We start from the raw sequence: 14,983 nt of genomic DNA on the forward strand, positions 1-14,983 counted from the left end.
CTAACGGGGAGTGAAGGAGAATATTTCATCTATTCTTTGACTCTTAGCATGACTAGGCATTCATACCACCATGAAGAAATGAATGTCCATCCTTTTTTCAAAAATGACAGATCTGTACCCATACTATCTTGCTTGATCCTCGGATAATCCTATTATCACGCCAAACTTTTTCCTGCCTACAGGTCTTTTCATTTTGGGTCTTTCACATGGCAAGTTCTTCCCTCATTCTAAAGTACTTGGGTCAGTCTTACCTTCAGTCCTTAGCTCAAGTGTAAGCCTTCTCAGTGAGGCTGCTATAGTCTATTCCATCTATAAGCTATTTCGCATTACACTTTATCTCAAAATCTATTTCCCATTATGCTTTCTTTCTTTCACAGCACTTCCACAATTTAGAATTACTTGATTTGTTTATAGACTACTACCCAATTACTAGGTTGGTTCATATTAAATTGTGACTTTTTTTAAGGTCAAAAATGGTCAAATGTCAGCAATTTCCTGCTGTTGCACGTATGTTCCATGAGGGCTGTTCTTTGCCCATCTTGTTCACTGCTATCTTCCCTAACTCCGGGCTCATATTGTAACTGAGCAGGACTCTATGGGGCCTTCCCAGGACAGACCCACCCCCCATAGCCTCTGCTTTAGCTCCCTTCTTAAGTATCTAGATTATAGTATCTGATGCACATTTCCTGAGTTGCTTTACAGATACTAAAACCCCCACTAAATGGAAGAAATTAACTACTTGATGACCATGAGCACATAGCCCCCAGTCCCACTGGTGCCTAAGCACTGATAATGTTAACCCCTCTGACACACCACCCTGTAGCCTCACCATCAACCAGAGAATTTTTTACGAGCTAATCACATATCCTGTGACACCCTTCCCTCACCTTGCCTTTAAAAATGCTTTGCTGAAACCCATCTGGGAGTTTGGGCTTTTTGAGCACTAGCTGACCAGGACTCCTTGTATGGTGCCTTACAATAAATGTTGCACTTTCCTTCACCACAACGTGGTGTCAGTGGATTGGCTTTACTGCGTGCACGCAGGCTAGTGGACCCAAGTTTGGTTCAATAACACTGTTACGTACTAAACAAATATTTGTTCACTGAATGTTAGACTAGCCATGAAAATTATTATGAAAAGAGAGTAACTCAATAATAAGTGCATGCACCGTACTAAGCACTTCACATATAAGATCTCATTTGGTTCTCATGAAAACCATATGAATTAGATATTATTGTACTAATTTTATAGATGATTCTTAAGATAAGTAGCGAACACATCTTAATTTTAAACTCAGGTTTCCAAAGTCATAGTTATTATGCAAAGGACATTTATTCTTCAAATATTTATTGAGCTTCTTCTAAATGGGACTGACACTATGCTAAGTGCTAGGGATACAAAGACGAATAAAACAGAATCCACGTTCTATAGAAGTTTACAAATGCCTGGGGGAGAAAGACATGAAGATCAGTAATTAGAACCCATATGATCCATGCTCTGATGGAATCAATGTACAGTGTACAGAAGTTCGAGCAGGCATGCTTAACTTTGACTGGAGAGTCCAAGGAAGAGATAAACGTTCAATTAAGTCCTGAAAGATCAAAAAGTTGTTCCTCCTAGGGAAAGATGGAAGAGTCTTCCAAGGAGAGGGAATAAATTACACGTACAAAGGCATGAAAGTGAGGGAAATACACAGAATTTGGGGCAATGTCTAAGAAATTAAGCATACTTGAAAAAAGTATAGCACAGTGGTTAAGAACATAGGCTCTGAATCTAGATTGTGTGATTTTGAATTCTGGCTCTATTATTTGTTGTCTGTGTGACCTTGGGCAAGTTAATTACTCTGAGTCTCAGCTTCCTTTTCTGTAAACTGAAGATAATAGCTATACCTACCTCATGGGGTTTTGGTGAGAATTAAACAATGTCATATATATTCAGCACCTGGAATAGTGCCTGGCACATATTATTTAAAAAAAAATTTTTTTTGCACGTTTTAACATCTTTATTGGAGTATAATTGCTATACAATGTTGTGTTAGTTTCTGCTGTATAACAAAGTGAATCAGCCATATGCATACATATATCCCCATATTCCCTCCCTCTTGCGTCTCCCTCCCACCCTCCCTATCCCACCCTTCTAGATGGTCACAAAGCACAGAGCTGATCTCCCCGTGCTGGCACATATTATTTAACAATTGTTTAATAACTGTTAGACTAAAATACACAGCACATGTGAATAGCAAGGTAGAATGTAAGACTGGAAATGTAAACAGGCCAGATCCTAATGGAACAATATTCCACAAAGAGTATGAACTTTATTGGATTCGGAGTCACTGAAGCGTCAACTAGGAAAGTTACTTCCTTTAGCGAATCTTTCATTTTGTTGCTAATAAGCAGCCAAACAGGCTGAGTTCTGTCTGCTCTGGAAGAGTTCCTAATGAGCAGTAAACAGGCCAAAACAAGCAGAAGGGTGGAGAAGAGAGAGAAAGTAGCAATCAGGATAAAGCCTAACTGGATAATCAACCCCTTAATAATCAAGAGGTGACAGGATTTGATGAATGTAGATCTGGCTGACACCGGTATGTTTCTTCCTCCAAAATACTAAGAAATATATCTTCTTCGAAACAGAAGTTTCTTTGGGGTGACCAGCTCATAAACTAGAGAACACACAACCCAGAGGGGTGCCAGGGCTGCTGGTGTTCCTAACAGAGGCTTCTACGGTGGTCCTGCTACTCTATGCTTGGATCATGAGTGGGCTGATGAAGTGTGTTTTTCCTTCTTAGGCTGGACACAATTCACAAGTGGAAAATGCAAGACTTTCAACGGTCTTTTAGGACAAGCATCTCATTTTAGACAACACTTAAGCCTGTGTTCACCTGAGAAAGTGCATAGTCAAGATTGAAAGGCCTTGATTTGTCCTAAGTCAAGCTGTTAGTTTTGTTTCTTTCCCTCTTTTCCAATAACCAATTTTATAGTTGCAGCAGTGAAAAATAAAAAAACGGGTAAGCCTTCATTTTGATGACAAACAGATTTATGATCTTTGCAGGGAAAAGTTGTTTTCCTTTTTCATAAATGAAAACAGCATGGTAGACTCATTTACTACAGATGTGCTAAGTTGACTAGTCTCAAAACACTCATTTATACGGAAGGAAATTCACACAGTCAACTGTGAGCCTCCCCAATACTATCCTTCAGTTACAGTCACATGACTTTAAAAAAAACATTGAAACTGCAGTGTGAATATGCCAGGAATACTTTTAACTCCTTTGACCACATCAAAAAAAAGAAAGAACATTGTTTAGGAAAATCAGGCAGTTGCATAATGCTAGAAATCCCAGAATAAATATTTTTCTCAGTGGAAAAATCCAGCAGTCTTTGAAGGTAAGCCAAAAAGCACCACGGTGCCATGATTTGAAAAAAAGAAAAAACAACAACAACGAAAAAAAGACCAATGGAAAGATGTCCTTATCCTTGTTGAAAATATTCCAGGGAATTTGCTAGTATTACTTTCTCTTAAGCAGTTTTTCTATTACCATAGGAGGTTTCAGAAATAATTATCTTAGAAATCACTTTTCCTAATGACCAGTTTAGCCACTGTCCCTAATTTCACTGAACAGACTTGTCCCTTATAAAGCATTATAACTAATTGCATATCAAACATTCTACAGGGAGCAGAAACATTTGTGGAAAATATTTCCGTATTCATAAATACCAATATCATGTGTAAACTTTGGGGTTGAAAGGGGATCCTTCAAGGGAAAGTTATTTTGTTTTTATTTCAATGGTTACAAAATGCTTCAATACTTATGACATCCTGATTTCTAAGTATGCATGTAAATCTTTTCTAACATTCTTTGAAAATGCTAAAAAGTAGGAGACAATGAGGTACGATCTGATACCTAATTGCTTACTAATGGAAATACCAGATGCCACTCAACTTCATGGCCCTGTGAGGTATACTGCAGCAGTATTCAACATTATTGTAATTCATTTCAATTTTTTCACCACAGAATTCAATGAGCTTTTTATACTAGTCATATATAAAGGGATATGTGGCTCAGGATCTGTTTTTTAAAATTTTTTTTTAAGATTTTTTAAAATTAATTAATTTATTTATTTTTGGCTGTGTTGGGTCTTTGTTTCTGTGCAAGGGCTTTCTCTAGTTGCGGCAAGTGGGGGCCACTCTTCATCGCGGTGCGCGGGCCTCTCACTATCGCGGCCTCTCTTGTTGCGGAGCACAGGCTCCAGACACTCAGGCTCAGTAGCTGTGGCTCACGGGCCTAGCTGCTCCGCGGCATGTGGGATCTTCCCAGACCAGGGCTCGAACCCGTGTCCCCTGCATTGGCAGGCAGATTCTCAACCACTGCGCCACCAGGGAAGCCCAGAATCTGTTTTTTTTTTAATGACTTCCAATTAGAAGTAGAATAACTTACTAAGTGGAGTTAGAATATGCATGTTTTGTTATCTGACCAATTCATACTCAGATTCTTTTTTCCCTTGATTTTAAGTCTTCAGTCTCTACATCTCTACTAAGTCCCTCTAGCATTTAAATATGGTTAAGGCTCTCTCATTTAAAAATAACTTTCTACCTTAGCCTCAGTTTCTTCTCCAGTTATTGCCCTACCTTCTCCTTCAGAGCCAAATTTCTCCATTGGATTGTCTGCATATCTTGATTTCCTCATACCCTCTCACTCCTCAAGCACTCCATTTGTTACTGACCCCACTAATCAAATCAAATACTCACTTGCTAAAGTTACCAATGACCTCCATATACTAAAATACAATGATGATCATTTTATCTTGTTAGATTTCTGTATTAGGTGGGGGGGCGGTCCTTATCTGCAAACATCAGAAACCAAATAAGCAAAAAATTTACTGAAAAGATATTGAGTAGCTCACATAATCACAGATAAATCTAGAAAACCAGGTTTGGAAAATGGGTAGAATTAAAAGAAGACTAGGCAGCCAGAATTTAGACACTGTAGTGAGCACCACACCAGCTGCTGGACATTGACCGCAGTCATCCTTGGACACTGAGTGCCATTGAAAGTTACTGCCACTGCCACCAGAACGGAATCTCCATTATCGCTGCTTCTGTGTCTTACTAACTCCTCAACGGAAGGTGTGGGTGAATATAACTGATTGCTTAGGCCTGGGTCATAGGCCTACATTCTTGTTTCAAAGAGGGAGTGGAAGGTAAGAGTCTAGACTTTTTGACTTCAGTAGTAGAAGGTGGCTTCCCATCAAGACTCAAAAAAGAAAGGAAACATAAAAATTTCTGAACATAAAAATGGAGTCAAGATGCTGAGTAGCCAAAAAACAAAACCAAAAACAGAATAAAACACATGTCCAACAAACTCTCTCATGATGATTAGACACAGTCGATGACTTTCTCTTTGATATATTCTTAAGCTTCCATGACATTACATTCTTTTTCTCCTATTATGGCGACTCCGTCTCAGACTCCTTTGTCATCTCCTCTTCCTTCTTTACCTGACTTCTAAATGTTAGAATTCCTCACCACTTGGTTCTGGACCTTCTTTCCACTGTTTATCTAATATTTGTGTGTGTTTTTCTTATTTTGCTCCCTATATCCATTCACTGCCCCTTCTCTATGTTGCTATTTGTATTGAGTCCTCTGATCCATGACCATAGTGTATACACCATTTAACATTTGGGTCTTCTTTAATTTCTGTCAGCAATGTTTTACAGTTTTCCGTATCAAGTTTGCACATTTTTGGGGGGTCAGATTATCCCATTTTGATACTACAGTAAGTACTGCTTTTTAAATGTCAATTTCTTATTGTTCATTGAGTATAGAGAAATACAATTCATTTTTGTATATTGATATTGTATCCTGCAACCTTGCTAAATTCAATTATTAGGTGTTTTTTTTTTTTGATAGATTCTGAAGGATTTTCTACATAGATGATCGTGTTGTCTGTGAATAAAGACAGTTTTATTTCTTCCATTCCAATCTGGGTGGCTTTTATTTCTTTATCTTATACTGACTAGAACCATTGGTAGAAGCCCCAGTACAGTGCTGAATGTGTCATATAAATGTAAGAGGATAATAAAGATATCTGTTGGCATATGAGGCCACAGAAGGTTTATCTCACAAACACCTACATTGAAAATACTTTTTGGAGGAAGTACTCAAATAATAATAAAAACAAATTCAGGAGGTTCTATAAGGAATACTGAAAGTAATAGTGACTAAATAGCTTAATTAAGTTTACTACTATATTAAAAAAAGAAACAAAGGAAATAAAAAGAGAAAGTACGTCAGAATGGCCATCATCAAAAAATCTACAAACAATAAATGTTGGAGAAGGTGTGGAGAAAATGGAACCTTCCTACACTGTTGGTGGGAATGTAAATTGGTACAGCCACTATGGAGAACAGTTTGGAGGTTCCTTAAAAAACTAAAAATAGAACTACCATATGATCCAGCAATCCCACTCCTGGGCATATATCTGGAGAAAACCATAATTCAAAAAGATACATGCACCCCAACGTTCACTGCAGCACTACTGACAATGGCCAGGACATAGAAGCAACCTAAATGTGCATCAACAGAGGAAAGGATAAAGAAGATGTGGTACATATATACAATGGAATATTACTCAGCCATAAAAAAGAATGAAATACTGCCATTTGCAGCAACATGGATGGACCTAGAGATTGTCATACTGAGTGAAGTAAGTCAGACAGAGAAAGACAAATACCATATGATATCGCTTATATGTGGAATCTAAAAAAAGGGTACAAATGAACTTATCTACAAAACAGAAATAGAGTTACACATGTAGAAGACAAACTTATGGTTACCAGTGGGAAAGGGGGGAGGGATAAATTGGGAGATGGGGACTGACATATACACATTACTATATATAAAACAGATAACTAATAAGGACCTACTGTATAGCATAGGGAACGCTACTTAATACTTGTAACAGCCTATATGGGAAAAGAATCTAAAAAAAGAGTGGATATATGTATATGTATAAATGATTCACTTTCCTGTACACCTGAAACTAACACAACATTGTAAATCAATTATACTCCAATAAAAATTTTTAAAAAATCAGAATAAGTTAAAAAAAAAAAGAATGTAAATGCATGAGAATTATAGGTCAAAATTCAAGGTAATGTCAAAAAATGATGAAGGGAAAGAGTGGTTTATAGAAACAAAAGGACATGAGAACAAACACAGGTACTTGTTTTGTTAGAGGGAAGATACAGTTACTGATTTATTAAACAAATCACTAGAGTTAAACAAGGACATATTTGGTTCTTAAATTCCGGGCAACTGCTGCAAGAACATCAACTGAAAGAGAATAGGTAACTTTTAAACCTGCAGAAGAGAATTCAATCTATCCAATGGAAATCAGAAAATAAGAAAAAAGAAACAAAACCCCCCAAAGATAGTATAGGACAAGGAAAATACAGAATTAAGATGGCAAAATATTCTTAATAGAGGAATTTTAGATGCATTCTCTCTAAGATTTCGAGCAGTAGAAGGAGGTCTGCTATTACTGCTACTGTTTAAGATAGTATTGAGGGTCCCCATCCACCTATGTGGAAAGAAAAAAAATGAGTTTACGAGTTAAAGCTGCCATTGTTTGAAGATATTACCTACCTAAAAATCCAATAGGATCACAATAGCAAATTATTAGAAATAAAAAAATCCAGTTGTATAGAATGTAATCTAAATCAGTAATATTTAAGTAAGTAATAACTAACTAGAAAATAAAATAAAAAATAAGAACATAAGGCCTTTATTGAGGGGCAATATTACATATTGATAAGAACAAAGAATATGGAGTTAGACTGCCTTTGTAGCTATGTGACTATGAAAGTGACAAATTTTTTTTTTGTATAAAATAAGGATGATAATTATATCTATCTTATAATATTGTAAAGATTAAATGAGTTAATACAGTAAAACATTTATCATGGTACCTGGCACATACTAAGTATTACATAACTTTTTACCATTATTATTATGGAGAAAATGTATTATAAGATCTTATATTGATAAGATGACAAGAATAAATATTTTATCTCACATAGATAATCAAAAGGTTAAGATATTAATTTTCCCCAAATAAATCTAAGGCAAACCCAGTGATAATTCAAGTCTATGTTCTGTTTTTAAAGAAACTCAAATCTAATCTCAAATGTATGTGGTAGAAGTGTAAAGAAGGGGCCTTGCCCTACTAAATATGGGGACATAAGACAAAGCCGTAGTAATAAAAACGATGTGATAATACAAATAGACCAGAGATCAGCCAACTTGTTCTGTAAAAAGGCTGGATAGTAGATATTTTAGCCCATGTGGGCCACTGGTCTCTGTTGCAACTACTCAGCTCTGTCATGTAGTGCAAAAGCAGCTATCTGTAAACAAATGACCGTGGCTGTGTGCCAATAAAATTAATTTATGAATACTGAAATTTGAATTTCATGTAATTTTCATGTGCCACAATACATTATTCTATTTTTTTCTACCATTAAAAATGTAAAAACCATTTAGCTCACTGGCCGTAGAAAAATAGGCTGATTTGGTTTACGAGGTGTAGTTTTTTGACACAGGGAACAGATTGCTGATGCACACCATGTATAGAGAGAACTTAAATAGTGTTGCCTGGATATTTTCTGTTTGCCTTTTGAGATCTGCCCTTTTCCAGCCTGATCTGTGACCCAGCAGGTTCCCTTACTGGTGAGTCACATACCAAGGGCACGTGGATGGGAGGGAGCCCACCCTTGGTGAATGCAGTAAGGGAATGCATTGTTGGTAGTGAATTGTTTTTTTTGGGGGGGGTGGTATTTTTTTTTTAATTGGGGTATAGTTGCTTTACAATGTTGTGTCAGTTTCTGCTGTACAGCAAAGTGAATCAGCCATATGTATACATATATCCCCTCTTTTTTTGGATTTCAGCCAATCCACTGCAACTCAGCAAAGGGAGAGCCAGGGGAATAAGTTATTTCAGTCTCCTTCTCCTGTCTTCCAGTCCCCTAACAGTACATCCTGTTAGCCAAACTCTCTTTTTTTGGATTTCCTTCACTTTAGGTCACCACAGAGCACTGAGTAGAGTTCCCTGTGCTATACAGCAGGTTCTCATTAGGATGAACTGGGAGATTGGGACTGACACATATACACTAATATGGATAAGGTAGTGAATTTTTAAAATAATTTTAAAAGTTGCTTTTGTTTTCACCATCACAGACTGGCAATTCTAAACAATGTCAGTGATAAAATAGTCCTCCCTGCCAGGGCAGATTGTTCCTTTTATCACTCTTACTTGGTTGAGTTTGGCTAACAGGATGTACTGTTAGGGGACTGGGAGACAGGACAAGGAGACTGAAATACTTATTCCCCTGGCTCTCCCTTTGCTGAGTTGCAGTGGATTGGCTGAATCCTTCTACTGAAGGTCTCAACTCCTGCTAAATGGCTCTCTCCTATGGCAATAACTACTTTCTCTATAATTTTGTTCCCCTTTCCTTTGTCTCCTTAGGCCTACGGGTTGTAGTGACGCCCCACTGTTGCTATCCCTCGGGTGCTTCAGCATCTCCTCTTGGTTTTCCTTAGCCCTGCTCACATTTTTGTAAGTAGTCCCTTTATTAAACCTTCCTCAGTTGCCCCACTGTTTTTAGCTAGACTGTGATATGTAATTGGTAATAAGAGTGAAGTCAGGAAACTAACCCCACAAACGGGATTCTGAGATTGGTTTGCTCATAATCAAGGAATGCTCAGATAACTTCCTTGTTGCGGATAAACGGACACTAGTCATCTGTGGTATGCAGTGGCATCATGATTATTCAAATTAGCACTGGCCATGACATTAGATTAAGTGCTGCTGGAGGGCAAAGTGTCAGAAGATCATGTGGCCTTGGCATGTATTCACTATGGTGAACATAGTGACTATAAAGACTGCGTGATCAGAGGGCAGCCTCTGAGTGATCTAGAGAGAATACAGAGAAAGAGACAAAATAAAGGTCTTGCACGCTCAACTTAGAACATAATGAAAAACCAGAAAATCCCCACGGCAGCTTGAAGGAGTCTTTCATCTCCTATAGTCCAAGGCAGATATGGCTGAGGACCCAAACTACTGTAAGGTTTGCGGAATGTGCATACAAATACATCTGCAACTAACCAGACATCTTATGCTAAATAAGGGCACTGGGTGGGGAAAGAGTAGAACTCCAAGACAAGGGATGGGGGTATCTGAGCAGACATGGGCAAGACTAAGAACTGTGAACCTCAACTCCCTCTTAGTCTTCCTTGCTTGTGGAGATAGCCACCTGCTCAAGCATCGGGGGAGCACCATGAATAGTCTGATGGACTGGCAATTTGAAGCCTTGACTCAACTACGGCCTAGAGTTAATGAGGTTGAACGCTATAACTCCCCTAGTATACTGCGTAGGAAGGGGTTCAAACGCTCAGGAAGATAGAAATGTGGAGACAGATTGATCACACGCAATCTGATCAACCACCCTCTAACCATGGCCCCTGAAAGGGATCAAAGAACACTCCTTACCAAGGTGTTAAGAAATGTCATAAGAATAAAGTTCCCTTATTTAAATAGGAATATTGGACTCTGAGTGGTAGATTCTAGGTGACAGTGCTTTACTATCAGAGAAAAGGTAGAAGCAATTATCACAGTAAGCCATAGGATGTTTTGACCTGCAGAGATCTGTGCTGATGGTTAGTTGACCAAAGATCCATAGGAATTAAATATACCATATGCTAATATATTGATGTATAGGTAGAAAAATTCTAGGTCTGATGGGTATTATCCTAATTAAAGTCACTGTACTTGGGATTCATGGCCTCTCGCTCAGTTCCCAGACTCAAGCCAGTTCCTACATCAGAATCCCTTGATTGAGGGGGAGGCAGGTTCTCTTTGAGGAAGAACCCTGCAATGTGGTCATAGGTGTACACAGTGACTTCTGCCCTAAGCCTTCTGCAGAGGGATGTGTGGTCATTTACCAGGTGACTGAACACTGGGGAAACAGAAACTCTCAGCCTTTCTGGGGGCTGTTAGATGTTGGATATGAACTGATAATAAACCCTGGAAATCCAAAATATCATCATGGCACTCTGGTCAGAGTGTAAGTTTATGAAGGCCAAGGGATAAATAGTGATAAATGCAGATTTGGCTCAATTTTTTTTCCCAAGTGGGTCCAGTAGGACTGTGAGCCCAGTTTTTGTTTTTGTATTGTTTTCTCCAATCTTAGAGAATAGTAACAATCCCTCACTTATAAAGTAAAGGCTACTGTGGTAGGAAGGGAAGAGACATGTGGAAGCCTCTGCAACTATCTCTTCCTGCCCCCTTCCCCACAATGTACACCTAAGGTAACACCACACACCCCTGTAGAAAACTGTTCATATTAACCACCACATCCCTGTGGAAAATTGTATATACTACGGCCAAAAGACCTGGAAGATGCAAAAGCAGTGATCCTACCATATCCCATATCCATTTTACTCATCCGTTTGGTGCACACACCAGATAACTCCAAGACTTAAACTTACAAACTCAATGGTGTGTTGATGCCAATCACAGCTGCAGTTTCTGATATGGTGTCTTTACTAAACAGTATAGCGATTAGCAACAGCAATTACTGACCTGGTAAAAATACTTCCTACCAACATTCCTATCAGTGAAGATGATCAGAGGCAGTTTGCTTGCCTTCACAAGGCAGAAAGAGCTGTATCACTTCAATGCCTTATCTCAGTGCTGTGTCAGCTCAATTTTCCTCTCTGTCATAAAACAGACCAGAGTGATATCCTTATAGTCTTGACATCTCACAAAATATCAGGCAGGTCCATTAAACTGAGGCCACTATGCTAACTGGACCTGGAGAGTGGAAGAGAACAAGCACCCTCAAGATACACCAGAGGATAGGATTAAAAAAGTTCACGGGACTGCTAAATGGAAGAAGTTCCTAGGGGTAGTGGTTTGGGGGTACATCAGGATATCCTCTCGAAAGTAGAGACAAGTTGTTGCACTCTGCATTGCTCATCACAATAAAAGAGGCACAATGCTTGGTGAGCCTCTCTGGACTTTGGAGTCAATCTATGCCACCTTTGGGTATGCTGCTACAACCCATTTACCCACTTACTGGGTAGCCTGTAAAGTTGCTAGGTTTTTATTGCAGTCAAATATATATAACATAAACTTACCATTTTAACCATTTTTAGATGTATAGTTCAGTGGCATTAAGTACATTCACATTGCTGTGCAACCATCACCACCATCCATCTCCAGAAATTTTTATGTTCCAAATTAAAACTCTGTACCCATTAAACAATAACGTCTCCTAATCCTCCTCCTCCCAGTCTCTGGCAACCTCCATTCTATTTTCTGCCTATGAATTTGACCACTCTAGGTACCTCATATAAGTGGAATCATATACTATTTGTACTTTTGTGTCTGGCTTAGTTCACTTAGCATGTCTCCAAGGTTTATCCATGTGGTATCATGTGTCAGAATTTCCCTCCTTTTTAAGACTGAATAATATTCCATTGTATGTATATACCACATTTGGTTTATCTGTTTCACTGTTGACAGCCACGTGGGTTGTTTCCACCTACTGGTTACCGTGAATGCTGTTGTTATGAACATTTGGAAAATTTCTGTTCAAGTTTCTGCTTTCATTTCTTTTGGATATACACCCAGGAGGGGAATTGCTGGATCATATGGTAATTCTATATTTAATTTTTCAAGACCTGTCATACTATTTTCCACAGCGGCTGCATCATTTTACATTCCCATCAGCAATACACAAGGTGCCAGTTTCTTCACACACTTACCAACACTTGTAATTTTCTTTCTTTCTTTCAATTTTTTTATTTTTTTGGATAATAGCCATCCTAGTGGTTGTAAAAGTGGTATCTAATTGTGGTTTTGATTTGCATTTTCCTAATGATTAGTGATGTCGAGCACCTTTCCATGTGATTATTGGTCACTTGTGTATCTTCTCTGGAGAAATTCAAGTCCTTTGCCAGCTTGCTAGTTTTGGGTGGCCCCCGACGAAAATGCTCTGCAGCAGATTCAGGACGCTGTGTAAGCTACCTTGCTATGACTGAGCAGATCCAATAATATCAGAAGGGTCTGTGGCTGGTAGAGATGCTATATGGACCCTTTGATAACCCCCATAGGAGAATCACAGCTTATACCCATAAAGTTTTGGACATAAGCAACGCCTTCTTTGTCAAATGTTATTTCCCATTTGGAAAGCAGTTCTGGGCTTGCTCTGGTTGAAGCTGAATAACCGACCCTGAGACATCAAATGACTATGTGTCCTGAACTGACCATTATGATCTAAGTGATATTTGATCCACTAAATCATAAAATTGGCTGTGCACAGCAGCGTTCACTCCTAAATGGAAATGGTGTATATTGAGACTGGGTCCTAACAGGTCCAGAAATCACAAACAAAATATGCAAGCAGGCAACTGAGACTTCCATGATACTTGTTCTGCTGCCTTACCACTGCTCCTTCAGCCTTCCTAGAGAATTCCCCTTACCAGTTAGTAGGGTAGAAAAAAGTTCAGGCCTGATTTATGGATAGATCTGCATTGAATGTCAACATCTGCTAGAAGTGGATTGCTGCTGCATTTAAGCCTGAAAGATATCAGTGAAGGAGACTCTTCCCAGTGGGCAGAACTTGGGGCAATCTGTATACATGGGCAATCCATATAGCCATGTTTGGTTGTTTGCAACCAAAGAGCCCTGTTGATATACCCTAGAGTTCTAACTGGGTCTTGGAATAGCCCTGAGTGTGCAAATGGCTTCAGCATCTGGCTTTAAGTCCTCTTCATTCTTGTTTATTCTATGTAAAACCAGTGATTTGGTTTTATGCATGAGCCTTCACCCACACAGCCAATCAAAACCGTGTGGCAGATTCTAGAATGCAACTTAGACAGAATTAAAATGTAATCAGTATCTTATGTGCATCTACCATTTTCTGTATTGGCTTTCTCTTAGCCATTATATTACTGTCCTTTAAGTATTACCCCATTAAAGAAGGATGTAGAGTTGTTAGAAAATGTCTGTTTTCTTTCTGGAAACTAGCAGCAGATAACAATCACTTGCCACATTGCTGTTTTTATGCAAGAGAAAATGGTTCATATTTTTGTAGTCTGAATCAATGTTTTCATTTTATTTTCCAATTTTCAGTCCTTTCCAGGAAGACCTTCAGGTGTCACATACTGCCAGAAAGAAGGTGTTTGCCACAATGAAGTATTAAGTGACTTGGTGTAAAAAATGTGGATGACTTTGACCTGTCACTAGTGTCTGATGAATATCTTATATGCTGAATGTCTGAAATTTTAATTAAACATATAGATATAGGATCCTGATTTGTATTATCCATATCTGGAATAAGTACCTGGATTAGTATTATTTTAGTCAGAAAACAAGTGAGTTCCTCTTCCCAGTAATTAAATAAATCTATTTGCTGTTATTAGTATTTACAATTCAGTTTCCAGCCTTATCGACTCCTGGGCACATCCACATACATACCATGTCCATGATTAAACCTGTGTTCACAGCAAGAAATATGACATATTTTGAAATGTGGTTTTCCTTGTTTCAGCTCTCAAAATCTTATTCAACGCAGTAAGATCCACTCTAACATTTCCCAGTAAAACTTAAGTACAGACTCTCAGACCAATTCAAAGTGTTTTACTGTTGTATTTTTAAAACTCCACAACCTCATTTTAAGACTCTTATATGGTGAGCCTAGAATGCAGCATCTACATGAAGGTTCAGGGCATGAGCTCCCTTTAAGACTGGGATCTCAAATGGAAGTCCTCTTTTAACCAGACTGATGTTAATGGCAGAAGTTTAGAAAACATATTTTAACTAAACGTCAGCCTGGCTGTCAAATTTTTCTAGGGCTTACACCCTGATGCTCTGATGTTCAGATATACTGTCTCCAAAGCAAATGGAAACCATACTAAGCCTCCTTA

At 38.4% G+C, this 14,983-nt stretch overlaps 1 protein-coding gene across 7 annotated transcripts in view; it reads right to left on the bottom strand.

Annotated features, from left to right (window-relative positions):
* The window catches only part of COL24A1 (collagen type XXIV alpha 1 chain), a 389,632-nt gene that overhangs the window by 47,651 nt on the left and 326,998 nt on the right, over window positions 1-14,983 (bottom strand). The window lies entirely within an intron of this gene.

The sequence above is a fragment of the Balaenoptera acutorostrata genome, chromosome 1, assembly GCF_949987535.1.
Source record: "Balaenoptera acutorostrata chromosome 1, mBalAcu1.1, whole genome shotgun sequence".
NCBI lineage: Eukaryota > Metazoa > Chordata > Mammalia > Artiodactyla > Balaenopteridae > Balaenoptera > Balaenoptera acutorostrata.